The sequence below is a fragment of the Hylobates moloch genome, unplaced genomic scaffold (assembly GCF_009828535.3).
Source record: "Hylobates moloch isolate HMO894 unplaced genomic scaffold, HMol_V3 SCAFFOLD_1, whole genome shotgun sequence".
Classification (NCBI taxonomy): Eukaryota; Metazoa; Chordata; class Mammalia; order Primates; family Hylobatidae; genus Hylobates; species Hylobates moloch.
Window position 1 is genome coordinate 22,353,831 of NW_026652276.1, and position 5,878 is coordinate 22,359,708.

Below are 5,878 nucleotides of genomic sequence, written 5' to 3' on the forward strand. Positions count from 1 at the left end.
TGCTCGGGAGCCCACCCCGTGCTTAATAATTCAGGACATGTCAACAGCGTTTCACCGGCAGCACGGGCGTCAGGAGCCAGGCCAGGGGAGGGGGCAGTCCCCAGCCCAGGACAGGGATCCCGAGACTGGGGCTATCCCCCAAACTCCTGCTGCACCCTAGCCGCTCACTGGGTCCCCAGATCTCCCCACTCCCTGGCCACCCAGGGAAGGGTGCCATGCCCAGGGTCCTCAGCTCATTCTTTGCCACTTTCCTGGCCCACACCCCATGAAGGGTCAGCCAACTCTATCCCCCCACCTCCTGGCCTCTGAGATTCCTGACTCCAGCACCCAGCCACCACCTGATCCCACTACCCAACTCACAGCAGCTTCCAGAAACTCCTTGAGAGAGCCACTTGTTTGAATGAGGGAGGGAGGGGGGCAGAGAAGGGCAGGCTAGACAGACCAGGGAACAACTGTGACTCCAAGATTCTCAGCTTCCCTGGAGCTTTGCTCCAGACTTCAACACCCACCATGCCCCTGTCCCCTCTGGGAGGCTGGCTGCCCTCACCCTCATTTTGCCCCCAACCCCAATCTCAGTCATTCATATGTCTGGGACAGAGAGCACCCTGGCCAGCTTGCATATCTGTGGCCACTGTTTCCCCAAATGTTCCCCAAATCCCTTGCCACAACCAGGCTCTGGGGGAGGGGTGTTGGGTAAGCAAGCCAGGGAGCAAAGGGGAGGTGTGCTTTGGGGGTGCTCTATATGTAGGGGGACGGGGCATGCAATGGAGGGAGAGGAAGAGCCCCAGTGGGGGCGTGGAAGGGAGCAGGAAGATGTGCTGGGCATCAATGGGAGCGAATGCTCTCCTAAAGAAACGGGTTTGAGGGGTGCCTGGCAGAGTGGGGCAGGAGAGCTGTAAGGGGTCTGCTGTGTTCTTGTGGAGGGGAACAGGCATGTGGGCCATCATCGTAGGTGGGGATGGGAGCCTCAGTTGACTGGCCAGGAGGGGATGCATCTATGCCCCCAGGGTAGGGGTGGCAAGAATCAGTGCTTGTGCTCTGGGGCCCCATGTGAGAGCATGTGCCTTCACGGGGGAGGAAGCCCTTGTCCCTGGGAGGAAAGTGGGGCTGATTAATCGGGGCGCTAATGAGCAGCAGGGAGAGGAAGCGTGGACGGGCGGGGGGAGGTGGCTCCATCGATCCAAGCCGCGGAACCAGCAGCTGAAAAAAAAGTGAGAAGGGAATCGATCTGAGGGAAACAGCAGCTGCTGGGGATTAGAGCCCGAGGTCCACCCGCGGCCCAACAGCCACCCCGCCCCCTGCGTCAGGCCTGGCCCCGCAGCCTCTGCCTGGCCCCAGGGGAGGGGTCCAGGGATGGCTCCCTTGGCAGCTGGAAGCCACTTTGCCCACCCTGGCTGCAAGGCCAGGTCAGGCCCCATCAGGGTCACCCCAGCATGGAGCCTGCCCACACACCCAGCCCTGGCCATGCGTGGTGCCCTGCTTAGGTTGTCCCTGGCCTTTAGGCAAAGTGGCTTCCCCAGGGACCCCACAGCTGGGCTTCCCTACAAGCCTCCAATGAGTCTGGGTCAGCTGGTTCCCCAAGCTGGGAAGATAAGACCCCTGGGGCAGGGTGATGCATCTGGCTGGGACATAGTGTCCCAGAAGGGAAAGTGGGATTGGCATTGGATAAAGCCACTGAGTTAGCACTGAAAGTGGCCAAGTGACCACAGACAGCCCCCTCTCTCTGTCCTATGCCCAGGCAGCCCCATCCTATGCTCTTCCCTCCCTGGTAGACTTCCAGACCTTTCCAGAACTCCCCCCACTGTTCCTCCCCATCCTTCTCTCCCTTCCCCTTTCTCCTAATATTGATTTTTCTTTACTGTTTTTTTTAAAAGGTGATTTAATTGCTTTTTAAGGTTACTTTAGTCTGGGACTCTGCCAAGAAAGCGGGGAACTGCCCCCCAAACTCTCCGCAGCACTCGTTGCTACCCTGGAGTGCATACATATCTCTAAATTCCCCCACTATCCATTGAGATCTTGGGGTCGCACTTCCCCGACAACATACTGGCCTCCATCATGAGACAAATCACATCCTCTTTCCTCCTGAGGGTAGGCAGGACGACTTCAACCTCTATAAGGAAAGAAATTGGGTGGTAACTGGGTATAAGGGGCATGTGGGGGGTGCTGTGAGGGGAGCTCCAGGCTGCCAGGAAGTGGAGCAGCAATTAGCTGCATGCACACCCCCACCACTGCCCCACAGCCAGCTGTCTCCAATTGTCCCCAAGCCCCCAGCCTCCAGTCTCCCAGATCTCCAGGAATCTGGTGATGTTCTGAGGGAGGGCCCCCATCCTTCCAGCTCATCTCTTGACCTTTCCCTCCACTTCTCACCAGGCCCTCTGGCCCCCTCCCTGTCTCTCTATACCCCCTTCGCCTCTGGCCCCGTCCCCTCTCTCCTCCCTCTCCCCGCTTCCCTGCCTGCCTCCCTCTCTGCCCGGCTGCAGTTGGGTGATAATCTCCCTCATTTAGCCTCCCGGCTGCTTCCCCGGCTCATTGCCCAGCTGGTCCCTGGGGCCCGGCCCAGCTTCTTCCCCACCCCCACCCCAGCCCTGCGCCCAAGCTCCCCCACCCCTCCTTGCTTCCCCCACCCACTCCCGGGGGACCAGCTGCCCCTTGCAGTGAGGCATCAGGGACAAGTGTGGCTGGCCAGGCCCTGAGCTGGGTGTGAGCAAAGGGGGCGGGGCTGTTAGGGACCCTGGACTGGGAGTGCGGGGGAGCTGGGTGTTGCGGGGTCAGAATGTGAAGCCTCATCCCAGGTTCCTCTGCTCTCCGGTTGTCCCCATTCCTCAGATTTATTCCCAGTCCAATTCACCCGCCTCCGCCCTCCAGGGGATGAGCTTCCTGACAGTGAGAATGAGTGCTAGATGGACTGGGACGAGGTTTGGTAACAGGGCGGAGTTGGGGGGCGGGTGCATGCAGAGCAGGAGAGAGACAGGGAGAGCAGTGGGTTTCTGGCTCAAGGTTCCTGGGAGGAGGCACGGAGATTTTGTTTGGGCAAAATGCGCCAAAGACAGACCCAGAGACCTCCCAGGATCCAACCTGGGGGGTTCCAAGGGTGCTTTCTCAAAGCACAGGAACCCCCAAGCTGATGCCCAGATTCCTTGCCTGGCTGGCCCCATTCATAAATGCTGTGACCCCCCGAACTCCTAGACAGCATTCTCCAAAAGGTGCCCAGCCTCCCCCTGCGCCCAGAGGACACCCTCCCCAGCCCAGACACCTGGCCCTGGTGCGGACCAAGTGATGAGCCAGTGTGGGACAGATGTGGGCGGGAAGGGACAAGGATGGGGGGGCTGGGGCCGGAGCTGGGCCAGGCCTGGCTGGTGAGCACACAGCAGTGACAAACGGGCTGTGCGGGGGCCGAGGGGCGGGGGGCGGACGGCGGCTGATTTATCTGGGTTATTTATGCCGCGGACGAGGCAGGAGAAGCGGTTAATGAGAGTCCCAGAGAAGGGGGGTGGGGAGGCCCGAACGTGATCTGAGGCGACTGAAGAGGGTTAGCGTCCCACCGCCAGGCCCTGCCCCCACTGTCCGCCAGTACTCCTTGCACCCCCACCCCATCTTTCTAGGGCCAGCCCAGCCCAGCACCTTCTCCCGAGTCTCATACCAACACTTCCTATCTCCTTTCGGGTACTCCCAAGCCAAGGCAACGGGTCCCTGGGACTATAAGGACACCAGGTCCAAGATGGGATGGGGGCATCAGGAGGAAGTGGGGAAGACACCAGGAAAGGGAGGGCAGGAAGATGAAAAATCCTGGCTGGCCAGAAACTAACAAACTCTGTGGGGCCTGCGGGGGAGGGCTGGGATGGACGCAGCCATCGTGGGAGAGGGTGTGCAGCTGACAACCTCGGAGCTGAGGCTGCAGAGAGGGCAAAGGGCATGGAGTACAGAGGCAGTGTCAGCCAACAGCCACAGTGGGGGCCTGAGTGGCAGAGACGGGCTGGCCGGGAGGGGGTGCTGGTCAGAGAGCGGAGAAAGCCGAGGAAGGAGAGGGAGAAGATCCAGGAAGGAGGGGGAGAGGACTTTGCAGCAGCGAAAGCTGCTGGGAGCAGATAAGGCGGCACAGCAGCAGGAGGGATTAGAGCTCCGAGGGGCATGTGGGGAGCGGTGTGGGAATGGGGGGGAGGGGAGCAGGGAGGAGAAGGTTGAGGGCAAGATACTAGGGCCAAGGATATAAGTGGGAAAAGTGAGGGCTATGAAGACGGCAGAGTTTCATCAGGGGCCAAGAGGTGGTCATCGACGGGGAGAGGAGAGAAGGAATTCCTGATCCTTCTCTCCTCTGTCCTGGGAGAAGGGGACTTTTCTGCCATTGACGGAGTCCCCGCCCCCCACACCCCATGCATGTCAGGGGCAGCAGAGGGATGCACTACTGAGGGTCGAGAACGGGCGGATTTTGGGGTGGGGGCAGTGGCAGGGGCCAACCCTAGCAGCTGAGCTGAAGGCTAGACTGAGAACACACAGCACCCCCTTGAGGTGGCCACTGGAGCACAAGGGTGCCGCAGCGATCAGTGCTGGCACCGAGACCTTGTAGTGCCCAGGCTGTGGCAAAGATCAGTTTCAGAGGGGGCTTCTTCATGGGGAGGGGTGTGGGCTTGGAAGGAGGGCAGATGGCTTCCCAGGGATCACCCCTCGAACTCAGACACTCCTCACCACCCCCTGCCCTCCTGCTCTCTGAGCCTCCCAGGATGTACTTGGGGTGGGTGAGGCCCCCCACTCCCTCCAGACCAGAGACCAGGGCAGTTCAGAGGTGGCCCTGGCGGCAGAGGGGAGCCTCGGGGAAGGAAGGGGAGCAGGAGGGGCTGGGGAAGGGGAGCGGGGGTGGCGGGCGGGGCCGGGTAATTGCATGTTTGCCAGTTCTCCCGTCTCTGCACACAAGGGAGCGTGTGTCGGTGGGTGTAGCTTCGCCTCAAGGAGTATGTGTCTGTTGGCAGAGGTGTCAGTGTGTCTGTCTCAGGGGTCTGGGCTCTCCTTGGCTCCCGCCCACCCCTTTCCACCCCCTTTGTGTTTTGGGGAGTGCAGCTCTAGGCACACCCAGCTGTGCTCCGTGCGGATGCAGCAGATGTGGTGGGGCCCCAGCTGTGCCTGCTTCCCAGAGAGGGGGAGGGGGCTGCAATCTGCTCCCCCGATAATGGCTGCTAAGTGCCAGGGGGAGGGGATTGAGATGGAGGTGGGACTGAGCCCCCTGGCAGCCTGGCCTAGGGGACGGGAGGGAGATGAGGGCTCTGCCCCCACCCCACCCTGTCCTGGCCAGCCTCCCCCCAGTCTGTGTTCTTGGCTCAGCCTTTCCCCCTCGGCTGGCTCCTGAAGCCCATCCAAATTTCTCTCCACACTCAGTCCCTGTCCCCGGCTCTCCTCCCCTGTAGCCCCATCCAGCTTGGTGCCAGGGACCCACCCCCCTCCCCGGCCCCCAGCTTGCTCCCCCTCGCTGATTTTACAGAATAATCTTTTTATGGAAACTGAAAGAAGCACTAATGGCAGGAGCGCACCCCTCCCCCGCATCCCTCCCCCGCTCATCCCCCACTTCCCACCCCAGTTCCCTCGTTTCTCCCTTCCCAGACCCTCCCCGGGCTGGCGCCCTCCTACCTCTACACGGCCAATGATCGTTGGGCACAGGGTCCCAGCAGCGGTGGACAAGGGGGCTCCCTGCACCCCGTCCAGGGGCAGGTGCTCCATTTTGGGTCTCTCAGGGATGGATGGGACTTTAGGTCCCTCCCAGCACAGAAGTGGGCTGGGAAGGAGTGGGGGGGCATGTCCTTCTTAGACTCCCCCAACAACGGTGACTCCTTCAATCTGGGGGGCATGTTACAAAGACCTCAGCTTCGCTAGCGGCACCCCCCTTCAAACA